The 23287-nt window shown below is 38.7% G+C and overlaps 1 protein-coding gene and 1 long non-coding RNA gene across 4 annotated transcripts in view; both read left to right on the forward strand.

The window, feature by feature from the left end:
* The window catches only part of FBXL7 (F-box and leucine rich repeat protein 7), a 408940-nt gene that overhangs the window by 258727 nt on the left and 126926 nt on the right, over positions 1 to 23287 (forward strand). The window lies entirely within an intron of this gene.
* Positions 17053 to 23287, forward strand: part of LOC146395456 (uncharacterized) — a 47160-nt gene continuing 40925 nt past the window's right edge. The window contains exon 1 of the long non-coding RNA XR_014830817.1: positions 17053 to 21888. This is a non-coding gene — a long non-coding RNA (uncharacterized LOC146395456). The remainder of the gene's footprint in view (positions 21889 to 23287) is intronic.

A 23287-nucleotide genomic window follows, 5' to 3' on the forward strand; every position in this document is an offset into this window, starting at 1 on the left:
CCTTAACCCACTGAGTGAGGCCAGGGATTGAACCGCATCCTCATGTATGCTAGCGGGATCATTAACCACTGAGTCATGAAAGGAACTCCCCTTTTTTCTCTTTTATTGAAGTATAGTTGATTTACAATATTGTGTTAATTTCTACTGTACAAATGGATTCAGTTATACACACACACACACACACACACACACACACACACACACACACACATGCTCTTTTTTATATTCTTTTCCATTATGGTTTATCACAGAATGTTGAATATAGTTCCCTCTCAGTGGAACTTGGCTGTTTATCCATTCTACATATAATGGTTTGCATCTGCTAACCCCAAACTCTTAATCCATCCCTCCTGCATCCTCCTTCCCCCTTGGCAACCACAAGTGTGTTCTCTGTGTCTGTGAGTATGTTTCTGTTTTCCATGTGTAAGTAATATCATATGGTATTTGTCTTTCTCTGTGTGACTTATGATAATCCCTGGGTCCACCCATATTGCTGCAAATGGTATCATTTCATTCTTGTTTATGGCTAAGTAGTATTCTACTGTATATATCTACTACATCTTCTTTATCCATTCTTATGTGGTTTCCGTGTCTCAGCTATTGTGAATAGTGCTGCTGTGAACATAGGGGTGCATGTATCTTTCTGAATCATACTTTTGTCTGGATATATGCCCAGAAGTGGGATTGGTGGATATGTGCCCCTCAAGCATCACTTTCTTTATCTGCAAATATAAACCTGTAAAATGTGAATTAAAGGAGTGCTTCTTTCCTAGAGTTGTGTTGAAGGTTCCTTGAAATGCTTTTTGTAAAACAATTAGCGTACTGTTCACAGAATGAAGTGCTGTCAATGTCTGAGATTTTCAGAATGCTGAAAGCGTCTGTAAAAATGTTTCAAAATGTTTTAATTCAACATTTTGGTTGAAGCATGTCTAAAATGCCATGATACAGAGTTTCCAGACAGTTTAGACAAAACAGAATTTTGAGTCTTGATAATTTATAATCCTCATGTAAAATCTAGTTAATGTTTTGTGCTATTATATAGTGAGGTCTTGGGTGGCTTTTGAGATGTTTGAAGCTGTTTGCCTTCCTAAATGGGCCCCAACAGTTCTCATATTGAGGACTTATATCTGATTTTAATTTGATTTTTTTCTCTTGCTTTAATATTTCGATCATGGACATTTCATTGTTTTCACCATGCTGAATGTAGCAGCCCTTGATCTTCCATTTATTTACTTTTCATCTGCTATGGGCTTAAAATGGGGGAGGTGATGGGTACCATTCTCTTGGAATCCCAGGTGTGAATTCCAGCCTCCCATTTGCCACCTGTGGGTTATACTTAACCAAGTACTTAACTACAAGTACTCAACACCTCTTTGCCTTGGGATGTGTTGTCTATGAAACATGAATTAGCTGTTTTATTAATAGCAAATTAGATTATTCCTATACGATGATGCTTAGTATATGGCAAACATGATCAAGTTAGCTCTAATTATTTAATAATTTACATCAACAAATGTGTTATGATTTCTTGAGATATAAGAACAAACAGGTTATAAATTGGGGCATCTTTTTGAAACAAAATACATTAGCCCCTGCAAAAACCTTGGTGGGTTCTAATCATTAAAGTTTTGTTGTGGGATTCCATCTAGTGACTTTAGTATTTAGTCTTATAGGAATTCCTTGGATGAAAGGAAAACTGCAGTGATCATCTCATATTACTATGTAGGTTACATGGAGTGATTTTCTTTCCCAAGCATTACTGCATGGCTTCCATCGGTCTCTATTCTAAGGACAGTCTTAGAAGTCACTTTTGAGTTGAAAAGAAAACACATGGTGCTCCGTTTCATCCTCATTAGTAACGATTTTAAACCAAAGTCTCGGGATCAATATTTGTTGCAAGGTGTTCAGTAGACAAGGAAAGTGACGTCATTTTTCACATTGCACAGATCAGAAATGCAGCAATGTGACAAGGGCTGAGGACGTTCAATCCCTATGATCACAGAGTCTATCATGGTTCTGCATACCGCGATAGACTAAATGAAAATCGAAGTAGAGAGAGGTGTGTTCTGTCATTGTTTTCTCTTCTCTGAGATGGAGTGGCCCCTTTTGGCTGAGGTAAGCATGGTGTAAGTAAACACTATAAGCAGACATAGAGTGTAGAAGTAAGAAAAGAAAAAGAAAGAGGCAGCCCAGAAGCCTACAGGGGCTCTAGATTGTGCCTGTGGTGAGAAGAGATGGAAGCAGGGACCTCAGGCTCCCACAGGTAGAGTTAAGAATATGAGAATGAACCTTCGATGCCTACCAACTGGATTCAAATCCCAGCTATGTCCTTTATCCATGTGTGGGCTTGGGCAAGTTATTTATTTCCTGCTTCTATGTTTCAGTTTCCTCTGTGAGCTAGGAATAACTACCACATTCACCCCATGGATTTTTGTGAGCCTCGAATAAGAAACTCAGTTTTTTAATCATAGCAGGATGCTAGGCATAATATGTGCTCTGTATGCTTTGTTGCCTTATGGTCATAAGGCAGTTCTGCTGTAAGATATGAAATAATGAAAAATAAGAAGGACACAAAAAAGGAAATGGAGAAACACGAGAAATAAGTAACAGAATTAAAAGACTATTGTGAAATACAAACTATTTGAATGCATTTAAAACGTGGAGATTCACAGCAACGTGGCACAAATAACTGATTTAATTTTGTGGGTCGTACCTAGGCCCTTGTCTTCCAAGTCTTTCATTCACAGTATTTTATACTGTTTTTTCCTGCTGGTTGATCTCTCTCCTCATTTAGCATCACACATTTTTTCATTTCACTGAAATTTCTTCCTTCATTGAGAAAGGTATCAGTTTCCAAACAGTAGGAGGTGTGTTTGTAACTGAGCTTTGTGTTGCATTGTTCAAGCCTCTACACTGCTGTTTGTAGCACATGGTCCTTAATAGGTGTTGCAAAGTTCTGTAGAAAAAGTGGGTTCAATGCTGTACCCTCTGGGGTCTCAGCCTCTTCTTCTTCCAGTGTGGTGTGTTTCGAAATAAGAAACCATTTGGAACAAATCGTCATCTGTCAGGTCGATAAAGCCATCATCTGTAATATCTCTAAGTGGAAGAAATGAGCACACATTTCAACCAGTTCAGCCTGAGCTGTCAATCAGTTATTTTATCTTTCACAGCAGAATTGCCTGACAGCCAATTAGTTATGCAGTGAAAATGTTTGCAGCAAAAAATGCTGGCTGCAAATGTGTTTCTGGAAGAAGAAGCTTATGTTGAAATTCCAAGCAGGGTCTTAGGCACCTCTACATTGAATTATAATGGTCTTTTGCTATGTCTGTCTCCCTCACGGCTCACTGAGATGCTTGAGGACTAGCACTGTGTCTCGGATCCTTGGACAGGAGTCTGGTGATGCAGGCAGTCTGTAAACATTTATAGACATTTACAGTTTAATTAAGCCCTGCAGAACTGGCTAACTGCTGCTGCCTTTGCCTTCTTGTCATCACCACAGAGTGGAAGGGTAAATGTAAGTGAAGATTCAGGAACCTAATATTCAAAAGTCTATTTCCCATTATTATGTACAATTCCATGATTGTTTTGAAATAAAACTGGAGTTCCCCCTAAGTGGGTTAAGAGCCCAGCATAGTGTCCATGAGGACGTGGGTCCGATCCCTGGCCTTGCTCAGTGGCTGAAGGATCCAGCATTCCTGCAAGCTGCAGCATAGCTCACTGATGTGGCTTGGATGTGACTGGGGCATAGGCCTGCAGCTGCAGCTCCAATTTGACCCCTAGCCTGGGAACTTCATATGCCATAGGTGTGGCACTAAAAAAGCAAGCAAACAAAAAACTCTTCCTATTTTAAAAAACTCTTTTAAAAATATATTTGCTCTTCCCAAATAGAAAAAAGGATTAATAACTTTCCTACCAACTTATTCTGTCTCATATTTGACTTTTATTTTTTCTCACCTTCATCAAACAGAGTAGATGGTAGGGAAGAAGTTTGAAGTCTTGCAATAGTTAGACACTAATGAAGAAACTCAGTCCGCTGTAAGCACACCACTGCATTCTTCCAGGATGGATGAGATAACCTGAAATGAGGACTGTTTTCCTCTGAGCAGCCTTGCTTTTCCCTCTCACACCGATGAAAAACAATTCCCTTTTAAAAATCAATAGTTTTCATTAGAAAGAATGTCTTAAAATACTATGGAATGATTTAACACTGTCTTACGCTAGGGGTAACATCCATAGCATATCACAGGAGCAAAAATAAGATTGGGGGGTTTGTGTCTGCCTCTGGAAATCACAGCCTTTCCAGTGTGTGGAAGGCTGAAGCTCTATAGAACTGTTTTTCTAAACCCCAGAACCACAAAGGATATTGAGCATTTGTTTCCCTACAACTTGGTTACCATTGTATAGAGCTATTCCAGGGATAGGGAAAAACTGGGACATTAAAACCAGTATGCACATAAATAAAGAAACATTTGCAGAAGTTTCATTACAGTACAAAAAAATGTAAGTAATTTTCTGGAGACAGGTTTTCATTTCTTACTGCTCACCATTGTAACTAATTTACTCTTATTTTCAATGTTATTCTGTTTGTTATATGGAAAATGATAAGGCTCCAAATGATGCATCACAAAAGATAAATATTTGATTACACAAGTACCTGCCACTAGAAAAGCATATACATAGGTTATGTTTAAATAAACTATACGCTTCTTCAAAAAATGACATTTTTTTTAACCTAAGAAAGGAAAAATGCGTGTACCTATAGCGGGAAATGTTGTCAAATTCTTAAGCTTTTACTACCTTTGGTCATGTTTGCCTCAAGAACAATTGTCCCCTTGTGACCTCTTCAGCTTCATAGTAACAATATTCAAATTCCCATTGCTTTGGTTAAGAAGTACATGGTCTAACCAGTATCCAAGTGAGAAATCCATTTTTTTAAATGTCTTTCCACTGGTGTAGAGGGAAATGAATACCTTTAAGTTATGTTACCCTTTTTTTCATGTGCTTTGATACCCTACTATTCCAAAGGTAGTGTCAACTCTAAAATCAAGTACCCATCTTTTGCTTAAAGAGTAACATTGTCATAGATTTGCTCATTCTTAACTCCCAGAATAGAAATATAGTGTAGAACACCAGTGAAAAGTAAGGACTACCTACTATTTTAGAATTTTGAATGATAGGGAAGCATCCTTTTGAGATTATGCAGCATTGTGATACTACAGGCATTGTGCTATGCTCACAGCACGTTGAGTTTCTCTGTTAGTGCTGAGCCAGGCAAGGCTTGACTCCATGCTGCATCGCTGGACATGGTGGCTGAAGTGGTGCATAAGACATCAACTGGAGGATGCTGATGTGGACGAAACAGAGAGATGTAAACATACACCAAAGCCCAGAAATGATTCATTTGACTTCCATCCCGATGCAGGCAAGGCTCAATTCATCAAAAGACCAAAGAGTGAAAGAGTCAACATGCATCGCTTAGGGAAATGCTCCTAGGTATTGATCCAAAATATTGGCATAATGTTTAAGTCCAATTGCCAAGATCATAAATCATTCTAATTCCATGACCAGGCAGGCAGCAGGGCATAGAGGCAAAGAGGCTGTGTGGGGAGCCCTGGCTGCGCTCTGCTGCCTGGCCACATGGCCTCTGGCACAGGACTCCCCCTGTTGCCAGCTGCTTCCTCACAGGGGAATGTGTGAAAACTGCAACTTCCTGGGACTGCCCAGATTCTGTGTTGAAATTCTCTAATAAATAATACTGCGCCTATTTAGCTAATTATCACTATTCCAGCATATATCTTTAATGTATCCATCTGGAGCCTTCAGAGTCAACCCACTATGGACATGATGAATGTTTATGTCATGGGCAAGAAAATGCTCCAGAGGAGAAATTTAGCATTACCCAGACAAGATGTTGAAATCCCTCATTAACCCATACTGTACTCATCTGTGGCATGGTCATCTATACTTTCTGTTGGGAAATGTGCATGTATTCTTGATGTAAAAAAAATATTAAAACAACTCGACAATGGCAAATCAGCCTTTTAAGCCTTCAGGGGCCATGTGGGAATGTAACTTTTAAATTCAATGTGGTGCATTCAAAAGACTGCAAAACAAATGGCTCTGTTGTTGTCACTGTATCAAAATAGTAAACATTTCTAGTTTTTAAATAGTAAACATACCCAGACTGGAGGAGGCTAAGGAGACATGACAGATAAAAGCGGTGGGATCTTGCCAGGGCATGTGATGAAACTGAAATACAGGCTTGCAGGTTGGTTAATAACACGGTATCTGTGCTATTTTCCTGGTTTTGATCATCATACTATGGTCATATAATATCTTGACCTTTGGGGAAGTGGAGAGAAGGATGATGTATGAGACCCTCTTGTTCTGTTTTTACAACTTTTTTTGGTAAATCCGAAGTTACCTTAAACTAAACTAAAGAGCTAAGAACATTCCATGAATCAGATTTGACTGACCTCTTTATCTTCAATTTAGAGAGTTTTGGTTTTGTTTGTTTGTTTGTTTTTTCCTATAGCAGTGATCTCTGGCTGTAGTTTAATAATCCCTCTGGAATCACAGACAATTGAACCTGAATTGATTTATTCACTTTATTGGTGGAGAAAGGATGAACAAAGCACTATTTAATGACCAGTTGCTAGGTGCTAGGTTGTCACCACCTCTGTTAGTTGCCTCCCAGTATTCCCTCACCTATTCTTTCTTACCGCCCAAACCCTGATTTTATTCAGGGCCATGTGCACCTAGCCTTGGTGATAGCTTCTCTTCATCTCTGGTTTCCCTGTCTCCTTTGCAGCTGGAGTGGCCGCATGAAGCCATTCTGGCCAGTAAGATAAAATGAGCGAAGGCAGGAAACACTTCTAGGAAAACCTTGCTTTCCTGATCAAAGGAACAAACACATCTGATTCCTCCCTTCGTCCCTATTTTTACCTACCTTTGAGTACAACTGTGATGTACAGCATTCTGGCAGCTACCTTGTGACCAAGAGACAAAGCCCAAGAAAACTACAAAGATGCCAGCACCAAAGTGATAAACCAACCAGCAGCTACCCACCTCTAGACTTTTTAATTTCTCAAAAATAAACTTTTATTAGAGTCAGTATTGTTTTTTTTTTTATTTGAAGCTGAAAATATGTCAGATTTATCCATAAGTTTTATGTGAACTCTATTTCATTTCATCCCTACAAACATCCCTTTGGTATAGATGTTATTATCATCCTGCCCATTACACAGATTAGGAAACTGACGCTCACGGAAGTCAGTGGAATCTAAGTGTGCCTGGCTCTAAGCCTCGTTCCTTTTCTGCTACACCACATGGCCTCTGCATGGTTATTTGTACAAGCTGTGTGGCAGTGAAAATTCTGGATTGTGAAACTTGCCCAGAGATACTCAAGTCGTGGGAGCTGTATAAGGACAAGACTTCAGATTTCCTCAAAGCCTGGTTTTCTGTATGTCTCAGCAAATGTAAGTGAGGCTTACAAAGGAATTTCCACATCTCAGATAGTTCTATCATCCCACACTCCTATGGGACAGTTAGAACTAGCTTTCTTCCATGTAATTTATAGTTAAGTGTTCTCTGCAACAAAAGCCACGTGACCAGTCCATAGTCAGGTGGAAGGTCACCAGTGGACCTGGGCGGGGGGTAGGGCGTAGAATTGGCTTCTTTGCTACTTTGCTCTAATGCATGCCATTTGCTTTCACCTTTTGATAGCTGTGAGCTTTTCCCTAAACAGTACACCTTGTTGACACTTTCACTTCTCATTGTGCTGAGAAATATAGTCTTGCCTCCCTTGAAATGGAAGTCAAATGACTCAAAACAGTGGAGGAATATTTTTAGTTGGACTTCTGTTTACTTTTATAACTAGAAAATTAGAAGTTCCCATTGTGACTCAGTGAGTTAAGAACCTGATATTGTCTCTGTGAGGCTGCAGGTTCAATCTCTGGCCTCCCTCCATGGGTTAAGGATCCAGCGTTGCTGCAAGCTGTAGTGTAAGTGGCTCGGATCCTGTGTTGCTATGGCTGTGGTGTCGGCCTCAGCTTCAGCTCCCATTCAGTCCCTAGCCTGGGAATGTCTATATGCTGCAGGTGCAGCCTTAAAGAAAATAAGAAAAGAAAGGAGAAGGAAAGAAAAAGAAAAGAAAAGAAAAAAGGGGGGAGAAAATTGATGCCCAGCACATCTCCCTGTGGAATGTTATTTTATTAGATGCATAATCACTGAGTCTGTGCTACACTGAGCATATACACAGGAAATCTGAGAGGTGATCATCAGTACCCTGTGGTGTATGTTGAAGTTTGGGAGGAGGACAAATATCAAGATGCTATAAATGGAAGGAGCTCTGACTGGGAATTAGGAAATCTGGCTTATAAACCTGCTCTGCTTCTAAAAGGCTGATTGCTGTAACAATGTAAGTCAGTAATGAGGACAGATCTGGGGTACTATTATTCAAAATACTTGCTGTCCCTCCCAAACAGACCCTCCTTGGTGACAAAACCACAGTTATTTGGACTAATAGAACATGGTCCAAGGATGAACTAAATTAAAAAAAAGAAACTATCCATAAATGAACTAAAAGTCTCATGAATTCATAAATTATGCGTGAAAATTATAGGAGTGATATTTGCACACATATTCCTTATGCCTCTTTTTTCTGGCAGCTTCCACTTCCTCTTCTGTTCCACTTAATGGTACAAGGTAGCTAAACCCAAAGAACGCCTTAGGTACACTGGTTTACAGATAGTAGCATCCTTCATGTTTCCAGAAGCTGAGCTGAAAAATACTTGGTATACCAGTGAGAAAGGGGGCTGGTGGCTTATAAGGCTTGTGAATCACTGTTAGTGAAAATTCCATTCCCTTGGCAAGGGAACAAACAAAAACTTATCTTTCCAGGGAAAGACAAAAAAACTAAATAAAGACAATTAGTTCAATTAAAAAGCTTTATGTACTCCCATCACTGAAAGGCATGATTGAAAAAGCATGGCTTTTCAGTCAGATATTTTACAATTAGACCCCCCTGGCTCAGCTGCTCACTCTGTGTCAACTTGGATCAGTTACTGAGGCCTCTAAGTCTATTAAAATGAGAATAATAATAGCCTCTTCATGGTGTGATTACATGAATTTCAAAAATAGGGGCAGAGATTACAGCATTGGACCTAGCCAAACTCAATAAATGATTGGAATTCGTGGAAGAAGGAGCTAATTCCCATCAATCATTTGTTCCTTACTCCCCTCCCACCCCATGTACCCTTCAATATTCCCCTTCTTATTTCCACATTGATTGTTTCTATCTCTAGTTTGACATACAGTCTTTTGGCACCTCTTCAATTTCTGAAGACCCCAGCAGGAGCTATGAGAATCCTGTGACCCGTTTTGTTTTGTTTTGTTTTGTTGTTGTTTTTTTTCAAGGTCCAAAATGCCTGACATTTAAACAGGAAAGAAAGGCCAGATTAATGGAAAATGTTCCTTTATTTTCATTGTACTTAACTTGGTTCCACCCAACTTTATTGAATTGGGCTGCAATTTAAATATTTTACTTTAAGCACATTCTCCCCAAAATTTGGAGAATTTTTAAATAATGAAAGAAATTACCACTGGTCTAGAGGACAGTCTACTGAGTTCCATACTGACTGTCATTGTTTATTGTACAGCAGAGTGGGGGCATAAAATGAAGTATGTGATTTAAAGGGCTCTGTATAATCTATTCTATTTGGAGTAAGGGGATGAGTAAAGGATATTTTTTGGATGTTTCATTCAGTTTAGGGAAAGGGACAGAGAGGAAAGCAATGATATGTAAGTCCTTCCTCTCATAAATACTCCCATGTTGCTTGCTTCCCTTTGTTTTTCTTTACACGTGGCTTCTTGTGGATATTGTATTAGTTTATTGTTGAGGCTTTAGCAAATTACCACAACCTTAATGGCTTTTAAAAATGCAAGTTTGGGTGTAGCAGAAATGAACCCAGCTGGTATCCATGGGGATGCGGGTTTGATCCCTGGCGTTACTCAGTGGATTAAGGATCCGGTGTTGCCGTGAGCTGTGGCGTAGGTCACAGACATGGCTCGGAGCCCGTGTTGCTGTGGCTGTGGCTGGCAGCTGCAGTGCTGATTTGTCCCTTAGCCTAGGAACTTCCGCATGCTGCATGTGTGGCCCATAAAGAAAAAAGAAAAGAAAAAGAAAGTGTACTCTCTTACAGACCTGGAGGTCAGAAATCTAAATCAAAGTGTTGGCAGGACTGTGTTCCTCCGGAGTCTCCCAGGGCAGAATCTGTTACCTTGATTTTGTCAGCTTCTAGAGACCACCTGTGTTCCTTGACTTATGGTCCTTTCCTTGCTTTCTCATCACATCTCCTGCCACTCATTCCCTCCCATCTCTCTCCAAGGACCCTTGTGATTATATTGGCCCACCCAGAGAATCCAGGATGGTGTCCTCATCTCAGTATCCTTCGTTTAACCTTCACATTCCATTTACTATGTTCCAGGTATTGGGACTTGGACATTCTTGTGGAGACCATTATTCAGCCTACCACATACATTGACCTGAATGTTGTTTTCATTTCAGATTTCCCTGGGAGTTTCTCTTTTCCAGCTCATCTGGCGATGGCCCTGGGTTTAAGGGTCTGTTCTTACCTTTGTAAATCTGACCCCTGCTCTTTGCATGCCCCATCTAAATGGAGAGTCCAGATTTCTGGTTTGTCCTGATAAGTTTTAACAGACCATTATTTTTCTAAGGGGCTGACACATTAATGAGGCTATGTCAACCTGGTTGTAGGAAGAATTTTGTCGACCTGAAATTTAAAAATAACAAGTTAACAATAAGCTCTGAGTAATTACTGAGCAATTTTTTTTTTCTTTTTTTCTTTGTCTTCTCTGATCCTAGCTATTGAGTTTGCATGTGGAGTCAAGGGCATCTGCAGTTGTTGTCCATGGTCCTGAACCACCCTCTGTGCTATGGTTCACTTCTTCCTCTTGACCCTTGGGACATGAGGGACCCCTGTCCAATTTCCCGGTTTCTCCCAGAAATCCCAAATAGGTGAGGAAAGAAGTAGTTAGGGTTATGAAGGGAGCTTAAAGAGCAAATATAAGATGGACAGAGGCTGTTCAACCTGCAGAGCCCTTGACAGGTTGCCAGGTAGAAAATAGAGTAACAATTTCTGAGGTAATTTTCAAATTACTGCAACTACAGAAAAATTATCGACATTAACCATTATATAATATCAACTAAATGGAAGTAGAAAATTTGTGCATTGAGCAGTGTAAAAGTTGCACACATCAACCTTTGGGTAAAAAAGAAAAGATAAAAATGTAGTTATTATTAGTTGAATTGCACAAAAAAGTTCAAAATATTTTGTTTGCAATTTGATGGAAAACACTACCTCGTGTAATTTATTATGTATTTTTAAAGTATTGTTGATTTACAATGTTTCAGGTGTACAGAAAAGTGATTTAGTTTTATATACATATATGTATATTCTTTTTTTTAGATTCTTTTCCATCATAGATTATTATAAGATACTGACTGTAGTTCTCCATGCTCTACATTAGGTCCTTGTTATTTATATATTTTATATATTGTAGTGTGTATGTATAATGTATTTTTTTTGTCCTATACTTTGACAACCCTATAATGTTTCTGGAATTGACTCTGCATCTCCCTAACATATTATCCCAGACGATGGGGGGGTGCCATTCCATGAATTTCTCCCACTCTCCACCCCTACGCCATCAAAAACAAACACTATTTTTGATCCCTTTCCTTATCTGTGATATTCATTATGCATTGACTGTTCAACTTTCAAACCTCCTATCTTTAAGGATGGGAAGGAATGGGAATCAAGAATGGATTTTGGATGCTGAATGCCAGTGGAAACACTATTGTAGGAAATGCTGTTTATTCCACAAAACCAGTGTTTACACATTTGTTTCAGCTAATTCGAAACATCAGTGAGACACAAAGGGAAATTGGGCCAGGCATATCTGCTGCACACACTTTGTGATAATTAAGAACAACATTAGCAGTCTTAAACATGGTGATAAGGCCAAAGCAACCCCATTGCAACTACCTTATCAAAACATCCTGATTGTTCTTCCACACTCCATTCATCATAGGTGTTTATTTGGACATACCAGAGACTCTGGATATGCAGGTGCAACAGTACTGCAGTTATGGAACTTTCCACCTGAAACCACCAGGCTTCTAACTAATAAAACTTAAAAGCAGATTTCAGTTTTCATTATTTCTCAGGAATAAAAATAGTTACCTGCAGCATACTGTGAATTTCCTTAATGCAAAAGGTGAGCTACCAGTTTTTGTTCTTGTATGTAACAATAGTGATGATAATAATAATAGGGACAATAAATAAATAAAACTGATTTCAGAGCCCTTTGTTATGTGAAACATTTCAGGAAGAAAGTCAGGGTAGATGCCACCAACATTGGGTTAGTAAATTGTGAGTGTACTACTTTTGGTTACAGAATTAGCATCATACAGAAAAGTGTGGTAGGTTTTATCCTAATTGCTGTTACCCCCCAAATCCTGTTTTGCTTAGGGCGCACCTCCATTTTATAGCTAGTTAATAAGAAGACTATGGTTGAAAGTTCATGTTGCCATGGAAACAACCAATTAGAAGTGCAATCTGAAGAGACGGAAGACAGCTGCCAAAACTCTTAGGGGGAAAAATCATCTGGGTTGGCAACCTGCAAGAAACATTGCCTGCTAAAAGCTTTTGCCAGCTTCCCCTAGTGTTGGCCTGCAAGTTTATATCTGAACAAACATCTTGCACCCATTTGCTAAGTGCTGCATCTGTAATACATTCTAAAAGGATAATTGTGTCTGGGACTCAACATATGTGATGGTCAAGCAGGAAAATATTCTCACATTTTTTAGTATAATTTCTCTCATATGTTTCTTATAACTTCATGGCATCAACATCAGCACAAGAGAAAGAAAAGGACTGTAAGGGGACTAGCTCCTTTCTAAGTTCAGAAGTATATTCATAAATTCTATTTTAAATACTTCTATGCTATTCCTAACATTATACATCGTTATGTATGATACTAATATTTATGAAGATAATCATAGAATGTAAATAAAATAGATAAGCCACCCATATCATTGTGCTTTGTTTTCAGGAAGCTCAATATGCAAATATAACACAATCCCAAAATAGATTGCTGAAGATAATTCACATTCAAGTATATTTTACACGCATTATTCCAATCATTCTGCTAACAATATAGTGAGGGACAGAGTTTTCATTTCCATTTTGCATATGAAGAAACTGAGACATAAAAGTTTCAGGGACTTGCTAAAAGTCACAGTTTGTAATTAGTTGTGGACCCAGGGGTAAATTCCACCCTTATACCCCAAGACCTAGCATTATTTTCCATCTACACCAGTTGGCTCCTCTGCTAACTTCAATTAAATGCACCCAGATATAACCTTGAATATATCAGGAGCTCCCATTGTGGCTCAGCAGGTTAAGAACCAGACATAGGATCCATAAGGATGTGGGTTCCTTCGATCCCTGGCCTTGCTATGTAGGTTAAGGAGCCAGCAGATGTGGCTTGGATTCCTTGTTGCTGTGGCTGTGGTGTAGCCCTGCAGCTGTAACTCCAATTTGATCCCAAGCCCAGGAACTTCCATATGCCACAGGTGCAGCTATGAAAAGGAAAAAAAAAAAAAAGAATCTTAATAAAAAAAAAAAAAAAAAAAAACAAAACCCCAAAACATGAAACCTTTAGTATATCAAATAATGTAGTTCTTGCATCTTCCCTCCAAAAAGTGTTTATAGTTGAGACTCATCCATTGGTAATAAACAGATAACATATTCCCTGTAGTCTACCTGTGTCTTTTGTAGGAAGTTTTCCTATTTGTAGTTAAGTAATTGGAAGGCAAAAGAGTAAAATGACAGGGATGAGAATCACATTCAATTAGCTTGAAATGGTGAACAGCTGCTGTGTTCAAATCCTTTATTATGAGATTGTCAGACTTAGAAAATTACAGTACACATGGCACAGTTTTGAACAGTGAAAGAGAAGTTAAATCAAAGTTTAAAAGCTTGATCCATAGAACATTTGGGTCCTAGGAGACACTTGAGAATTTCCCTTTTAAGGAAATGGGCTACATATAGTATACAAACTTCTATTCTCGTAAAAAATAGAAAAAAAGTAAATCCCAAGGTTGAGTAATTTTTTTTCTTAAATTAACATAGTACCCCACTGTGCAAGAGGCAGTATTATTCCACTTAGTCTAGAACTACACTCATTATCATCTCTGTGGCCATCTTGGAGACATGGGGGAAATAAGTCACAACCCCCCCCACACACATACCAACAATAACTAATCAAAGAAAATAAACCTATATAAAAATATTTTGAAAAAAGATATAGTAGTTTCACTTTAACTTTATTCAAGATGAGTCAAAATTTGCAAGTTCAATCAACAAAACTTATGTTTGTGTATTCGATGCCTAATTAATATAAAGAAGTCATGAAAAAGTGTGTCTAAGATGCTTAGCAAATTTTGTTATCCCTTCTTAACAAAAGATCATATAACTTACATGACTTTCACACACTGTAATATATTTTAGGTCATTCCAAGGATATTTCTTGTTAAAGTCCTGTTGCATTTTTATTTCCTTTTCATGTAACCACCCTTCTCTTCAAACCCCGACTCAGCTCCTATATCAAGAGAGAACTCCAGCTCTTACTTTACTCAGAGAATAGATTCTGCTCTTTTTATCACAACTACTTTACTTCTCAACACCTCTTTGTATTTTGGCTTTTCTATGTCTTCAATTTTCAGTAGTTCTCAACCCTGGGTGCATGTTAAAATCACCTGTCAGACAGTGAAAGACAAAACATTGTGTGATATCACTTATATGTGGAATCTGAAAAAAACCAGGATACAAATGAACTTGTTTGCAGAACAGAAACAGACGCACAGACTTTGTAAAACTTATGGTTACCGAAGGGGACAGGTGAATAGGTGGAAGAGATGGACTGGGGGTTTGGGATTGGCATATGCACACTGTGGTATATGGAATGATTGGCCAACGGGGACCTGCTGTGTAGCACAGGAAACTGTACCCAGTATTCTGTGATAATCTATGTGGGAAAATAATCTAAAAGAGAATGGATATGTTTATTGAATGAATCACTTCGTCATAGAGCAGCAATTACCACAGCCTTAAAAATCAAGTATACTTCAATAAAGCTTAAAAAAAAAAGAAAACCATGATTTTCTTTTCTGTGGAAAGATTCATTTGTATCGTATATTAGATTCCAGATATAAGTGATATCATATGGTATTTGTAGCACTGGGAACTATGTCTAGTCACTCATGATGGAGCATGATAATGGGAGAAAAAAGAATGTATACATGTATGTGTAACTGGGTCACCATGCTGTACAGTAGAAAAAAAAATTGTATTGGGGAAATAACAATTTAAAAAATAATAAAAAAAGAAAACCAGACATCTAAAAAGAAAAAGCTACCTAGAGAGCTCTTCTGTATATCTTCCCTAGACTTATGAGTTAAGAATCTGGGCTGAGGAGTTCCCATCCTGCCTCAAGTGGAAAGAAATCTGACTAGGATCCATGAGGAAGCAGGTTCAAACCCTGGCCTCACTCAGAGGGTTAAGGATCCGGTGTTGCCGTGAGCTGTGGTATACATTGCACGTGCAGCTTGGATCTGGCATTGCTGTGGCTGTGGTGTAGGCCAGAGGCTGCAGCTCTGATTTGACTCCTAGCCTGGGAATCTTCATATGCCGCCACTGCAGCCCTAAAAAGACAAAAAAAAAAAAAAAGGAACAGTGGCTCAGCGGGTCACTGCTGTGGCTCAGGTCACTGCTGTGGTGCAGGTTCAATTCCTGGCCCCGAGGGCATGGCCAAAAAGGAAAAGAAAAAAAAAGAAGAAGAAGAAGAATCTGGGATGACAACTACTGACCTAACCTTTTCTCCCGAGAAGAAACCTCTTCTTTGATGAAACTTTGTCTTCACTGGGGTGCCTTCTCAAGGTCACTGATTCCTGAATCACCTGTCTTGTTCTCATTATTCTTCTTTTCCAGTTGTTCATTTTCCTTATCCTGACAAGCATCTCAGTTCTTTGCATCCCCCTCAAATTAGTCCAAGAGTCCTTGTAGGTAAAGTGAATTCCTGAACTTATACCCTCTTCCACAGAACGTATGGATAGCTGCAGAAGCACCGCTTAGCTTTTTCATACAGTTGAAAAAGCTTCAGAAAGTAATACATCCAAAACCCAAAGAATCTAGAAGAGATTTTTAGCCAGAAATAAAAATTGAACATACCTTAAGGTCTTAAAATTGCAGAGCCCCTTTTCTCACAATCAAAAGTGTGTTATTTGCTACTAAATACATGTGGTCTGAAGTGCACTAGGAGAGATTACTTTCAATTAATTTCTTGTTTTTCTCTTAGCTAGTGGGTCAAATCCTTATGTATTCAGAACTGTCAATGCAGTTGACAACATATACACTTATGGTGGGTCTTATTACTGCATCTAGAACAGAGTTAAAAAGCCATGTCATTTAAAATGGAAAAGAGTGGTTTGGGAGCAATTACTCTCTTGTCTGTCACAACGAGTGCCTTTTTAGGAAATATGGTTCCCAGTTGTTGGTTTCCTGCCGTTCTGAGTTTTAAGGAAAATTATCCACGGCCCATTAAAAAGTGCTTTATATCACTGAGATAAAATTTTACATGGATTAAAATGATTTTGAGTTTCATCATAATTCATACACAATAAATCTGAGTATGTGTTTTCAAGCATTTTATGTTTTAATTTTATTTTATTTTAAATGATTTTTACTTTTCCCATTATAGATGGTTTACAGTGGTCTGTCGATTTTCTTCTGTACATCAGAGTGACCCAGTTACACATTCATATAAAGTCTTCTAGATATAGTCAGCAAAATTAACAGGAATACAGTGCATTTAAACAATAGGCATCGACGTGGCCTTTTTCAAAAGTGCTTAAGGTTTGATGTGTGGCTTTTGCCCAAAAACCATCATGAAAAATCTATTTATTCTGGAGCAGATCTCAACAAGCATTTTGTTATTTCAAAAAGCAATTTTATTTTAAATATAGAACCATTTCATCTTGGGATATTTGCTTGAGTGAAGATTTCTGAAATTTCCATGTATTGGTCTTCTCTCCCCAAACCTAATCATCCCTACCTCGTTCCAGATGTCCTACTTGTGTTTGTCAAAAACGTATTTGAAAACTAATTGCCCCATCATGTGGGTACTCAATAAAGTGAGTGATTCCTCTTTGGCAGTCATCTTTTGGAACGTGAGGGGCAAGGAAGCCTGGATCTGCCAACAAGGTTAGAAGGAGGATGAGTAACTGGGTTACACTCTTTATTGCTGTGTCTGCATTTTTGGTTAAAAATATATCAAATTCAGGAGTTCTGCTGTGCTGCAGTGGGTTAAGAATCTGACCACATTGGCTCTGGTTGCTGTGGAGGCATGGGTTCAATCCCTGGCTGGTGCAGTGGGTTAAAGGATCTGGCATTGCCACAGCTGCGGTATAGGTCATAGCTGTGGCTCGGATTTAATCCCTGGCCTAGGAGCTTCCATATGTTGGGGAGTACGGCCATTAAAAAAAAGAAGAAGGAATAAGAAAGAAAAGAAATTAAATTCCGGTTGATTTCTCTAAATAAATAGGAGTTAACATTCAGTACATAATCACTCATCCAAAGTAAAAAGCTAAAGGTTACCTATGGCAGCTTCTTTGCATTTACTGAAATGAAAGAAGCTATATTTGTGTTACAGAAAGGAATCTTAGGTAGAGTCCAGGGGAAAATATGCACAGATAGATATACAAAGTTTATATATTTATATATTTAATTTTTATTGTTATGCTCTATTTTTTATGTGTTAACAATAAAAATCATTTGAACCCTACTAATTCAGAATATGCCATAATTTGAATTGGAATTGCCCAAAGATTACCTGCTTTATTTTCTAAGAGAAAAATATAGTTGAGTACATTAACCCCATAAACCAATTTCAGAGTTACTAAGAGATAGGTGTTAGAAGGTTGACATAGCTATAGTATTTATTCGGTACACACCTCTAAGATAGGAAATCAGTGAGTTCTATGTGTTTCTGAAGGCAGATGGAGTAGAGATTCTGGAAATTGTGATTGGACTTATTATACAAAAATGAAAATGATTTTTTCTATTAAGACTTTTCATCAAACTCTGTCCTTCAATTAGTCTATATTAATCCATTTTTAAAATTCTGAAGAATTTAATACAGGAACAGATGAACTTAAATTTAGTATACAAATGAATGAACAAGAGCAGTGCATTAGTCAGATTTCTGAGCACCACTGGAAACTGAGTTTGCCACTGCCATGCTGCACCACAAGTCAGGAAAGTCTACTCTTTCTTTCTGGTGCAAAAGCTCCTTTTGGCTGTGAAAAAGAGTAGTGCTGATTCCATTTATCCTGAAACTGTTGCTGTTCATGATGTCATTACCACCTTCTTAAACTTCTTGGCTGGGCTCTATTTCTAAAGATATGCTGCATATGCTGTTGGAACAGTGATCCCCAAGGGTTTATTTTATTTTATCTCTCTCCTTTGTCACCACGGTCTAATGTGAGTCAGAGGATGGAGGATTCCAGGAAGGATTTGTCCACTAGAAATGGAACTGACAGTATACCTGTTCTGTTTGAATATACTAAGACTAATTCTAGCTCTAGTGAAGACTGAATTTGTGATATACAGAAAAATAATCAGAAAATTGAAGCCACTGGTAACTATCGAAAAACAAATGTTGTTCAAAAACTAAAATACAGTTATGGTACACCACAATCTTGTTTATGAATGGTCATTCCACACCAGTGAATATTGATTTAACCAAAAAGTATAATATAACTACACTGGGAGGATGGGGCAAGGAGAAGTGTGTGAGTGTGTGTGTGTGTGTGTGTGTGTGTGTGTGGTGTGTGTGTGTGTGGTGTGTGTGTGTGTGTAGGATGTTGTATAAAAGAATAAACTGGCATATTCAGTAATAGGAAGCCAATATAAGTGCCTAAAGTTAAGAAATTAGAGAAGTGCTTTGTGAGCATGTTCTTTGAAGTGAATCATAGGAAATTCAGTTAAGAAAGTTTTAAGCAGCTACCTAAGGGGAGAAAATTTAAAATGTGTAAGTAGGAGTTCCCATTGTGGCTCATTGGGTTAAGAACCTGATATAGTGCCTGTGAGGATGATGGTTCAATCCCTACGTCTTTCAGTGGTTAAGTATCCGACGTTGCCACAAGCTGTAGTGTAGGTCTCAGATGTGGCTCGGACCTGGTGTTGTCCTGACTGTGGTTTAGTCCTGCAGCTCCAGCTCCAATTTGACCCCTAGCCCAGGAACTTCCATATGTCACAGGTGTAGCCATGAAAAGAAAAAAAGAAAATATGTAAGTATATTTTTTAAACATATAAGTATCTTACTTTGATTTTTTTTTAGAATAAAATTGTTAAAATGTAAATGAGAAACCAAAAAGTGGAGACCAAGCATGTAGCTATCCCATGACAAATATTTCTGTAAAGGAGAACATAAAAATGAAGCAAAGGCTGAAGATATCTGAGGAGTTGAAGGATGACCTTTTCTTTAAGTGGGGAGATTGAAGTGTACATTTCTTATTGATAGGACTGAAGCATTAAAATGGAGAGATTGGTAACACAGGAGAAACAAAGAAAGGTCAAAGAAGCAAAATTTAGACTTATGGCCAAAGTGAGGGTATTTGCCTAAGAAAAGATAAGGGATGTTCCCTCCATTCTAGGGCAGAGGTTGGGATTGGGGATGTGGCCAAGGAGTGGGAGATATAGGGAAAAGAAAGGATATATAAAGTAGAAAAGTGAATTTAGGAAGGATATATAGTACGCTTGCCAGGCAGAATTGAGACATTAACATTTGCAATCATCCATCTAAAGTGAAGCCAAATAGCTGTGTGATTTTCTCCAGCAGCATAAACCAGAGGATATGCAGGCAAAGAAAGGGTGAAAAGTTGGAGCAATTAAATTTGGGGTTTTGACTGGTAAATACAACAGCAGAATAGAGAAGCAAGAGAGTGACAGTTTTTGCGTGAGAGATAATGGTGATAGACTAGGGTATCTAGGCTGGGCAAAGGAGGAAGTGAAACAGAAGATGGCTGAAGAATAGTGGTGGGGGTTAGTAAGTGAGGGTGTCAGTAACAATGAAGAATTGGCATCAGGGACTGTCCTGAAGTCCTGCAAGGGAGCTGGCACGTTATGAGAAGTGGCAGAGAACTGGGAGGGGATACAGCTCCCAGAGAAGGGCAAGGCCTGGATGTGGTGTTGGGAGGAAATGGCTAAGGTGGGTGGAGGAAAAGACCACTGGAGGTGAGGTCAAGGAACTGCAAAACCAGGATCCTGGCCACTCAAATGTCCAAGAATGATGATTGTGAATCATCCAGGAATGAAATAGCCAACATGAGAGTAATGAGGGCTGAGAGTAGTGTGACTGGTTGGTACATGTCTCAGAGAGGCATGACCCTTAAGAACAAGGCTGATAAGTGGTTGAAAGGAATAGCAAGAAGAACAAGAAGGTACCTAACTCAACTCCAAGCCCTGAGGTACGGGGGATACTGGGAAAAGACACATCATGCACTGAATGGGACTGCAGAGGAAGGATTGTCTTCAGGGGACAGGTCTCAGTTAATGTACCTAGGTAAAGGGAGTCGTCCGAGTAGTTAAGGAGGTGAGTGAGGAAGTTAAGAATGTGTGCCAGATTACTGATTGAGAGTACCCATTGTCACAGTGGGAAGGCTTCGCAGGGAAAGGAAGAGGGAAGTTTGGGGTCATGAGACCGGGTAAGAATGGGAATGAGGGTTATCAGATTTCACAGGAAGCTTGAACTTTTAACAGCAGCTGAAGTAAACAGGGATGTGTGGCATAGTGAATCAGTTTGGAGAGTTTCTTCTCCACAGATGGGCACTCGGTCCTAGCATGGTGACCAAACACCAAGCTTGGTAGCATGGCAGTGACCATTCCTCCCACAGCTGACGTTGTTATAGCAGTTCTGGGTAGCTCCCATGACAGTCATTGTCATTGCTTTGGGAGAGGTTTCCTTAAACAATTTAACAGTGTGACACTGTGTGGATGTGAGAGGAGGAGCTGAGGGTGGCACTCTTGACTCCATCACCAATCTGCCCCATAAATTGGACAAATCACGTAACTACCGTGAGTCTTAGATTCCTTGTTAAAGAAGAAAATGAGATAGCCTATAGGTCCTCCTCAGGTTTAACTTTTGTAGTTATAACATGAACTATATTAAGATATGTTTGTAGTGCTTAAATGATTTTGGTCCATTTTATCAAACAGAAATGCTCAAGGATATCAGATTTATAAAGCAATACATTTGATGGGCTTCCTTTTTTTTTTTTTTTAATATATGTACTCTGCTGCCATTTGAGCCTGAGAAATCAAGAGGATATATAAGAATATATATTCACATATATATGTGTGTGTGTGAACCCCAGTCATTTTGTTTCTGTTTTTTTAATATCTCTTTTCTTTCATTCCTTCCTTCATCTGGAGGTGGGCCTAATTATTTCAATGACTTAAGTCTGTAACACAGCTTTGGATGTGATGATGGAAGCTTCTAGCTCATCAGCACAAGATTTATGCAACTATCAGTGTTTTAGAGAAACAGATTATAATTTTGAGGTTAAAAAGAATCATCATTGAGCCTTCTTAACCTCCCATCACCCCATGAATATGGATATTTGGGTGCTCTGCACTGTTATCACTGAACAGCTGTGAAAGCCACCTGGGAAGAAAGGGTTGAGCCCAACTGTAGGTGGCCTTCTACAGCACAGGTGAGCTCCACCACCATTCCCATTGACGTGTGCATCTCACACACACACACACACACACACACACCCCACTGTGAACCTCTCTGCATATGAGGCAGGCTCCCAGCAGCAACGTGGTCACCTTTGCATCCAGCAGTTATAAACACAGACAAGCTACTTTGAAGTATGTCATACACAGAGGAAGACATAGTAGCTGAGAATGGTGACTTCGTCCTCGCTAAGGATCTAAGCCAATCACTGCTTCCCCACTCCCAATTAAAGGAAGAATAATGAGCTTCATACATGGAATCTGGAGCTTTATCTGATATTAGAAGCCATGTACATGATTGATGGAAAGAAGATGAAAAGCAGTGTGGATTACCATGTTGGAAACAGAGATGAACCGGCAGCTGGTAGTATTACCATATCAAAGAGCAGACTGTCCCAGTGATAATTCTTGGGCAAAGTAGACTCAGGACATTTTCGATTAAATCCTTTTAAGCAACATCACAGTTCAGCTGCATCTGGTATATATTGTGGCCCAGTGTTGCAACAGTGTCAAGCCCTCAACTTTGGCTGCAGCAGCATGTGGCTCTGGACAGCATCTGTAAAGCAATGGCACTTCTAAATTTTTACAATAGAAAATACTTTATAAAAACAGTATTCAATATTGGAATGACTCCATTTATCTAACTAATTGGGCTAAACTGTCATCATGAAGTTAGTCTTTAAACAGAGGAAAAGCAACACACAAAATAGCTTCTGCTTATGCCCTGATTTTCTAAAATCTGTCTTCTCCTAGTGCAAGTGCTACTCATAGAGTCATCACAAGTTCTAGGCTTTTTCATAGGTGAATTTTCACAGGTGAATTCCCGATAAATATGGCAATACTGAAATTAAAGTTAGATTGCACTGAAGGGTTTTGGGGCTTTTTTTGTTTCTTCTCTCCCTCTCTCTCATCCTTCCTTTCTTACCCTTAGAATAAAATAAAAGTGTAGATGCAAACTATTGCATTTGGTGTGGATGAGCAATGAGATCCTGCTGTATAGCAGAGAGAACTATATCCAATCACTTGTGGTGGAAAATGATGGAGGATAATGTGAGAAAAAGAATATATATATATATATATATAAGCCAGGTCACTGCTACATAGCAGAAATTGGCAGAATATTGTAAATTAACTATAATAAAATTTTTTAAAAACTAAAAAAAGAATAAAATAAAGTTGTAATATTATGGAATTCACCATGACTGAACAACCAATAAGTAGAACCTGAATTCAGACTAGGTCTATCACTGCCTAGCTTTCTCTTCCAATGTTTTTCAATATCATCATTGGTTATATTTTTTGATATTTCCTATTTTCTTAAATTGCCCTCTTTTTCCTATCAAATTATTAGGTTCTTTAAATGTCCTGACAGTATTCAAAATCCCTACGGTACCAACAAGGTC

The sequence above is a fragment of the Sus scrofa genome, chromosome 16 (assembly GCF_054392235.1).
Source record: "Sus scrofa isolate SSC_HxYL_T2T_F1_AM1 chromosome 16, Sscrofa_HxYL_maternal_Yorkshire_Landrace_v2.0, whole genome shotgun sequence".
NCBI classification, from domain to species: Eukaryota; Metazoa; Chordata; class Mammalia; order Artiodactyla; family Suidae; genus Sus; species Sus scrofa.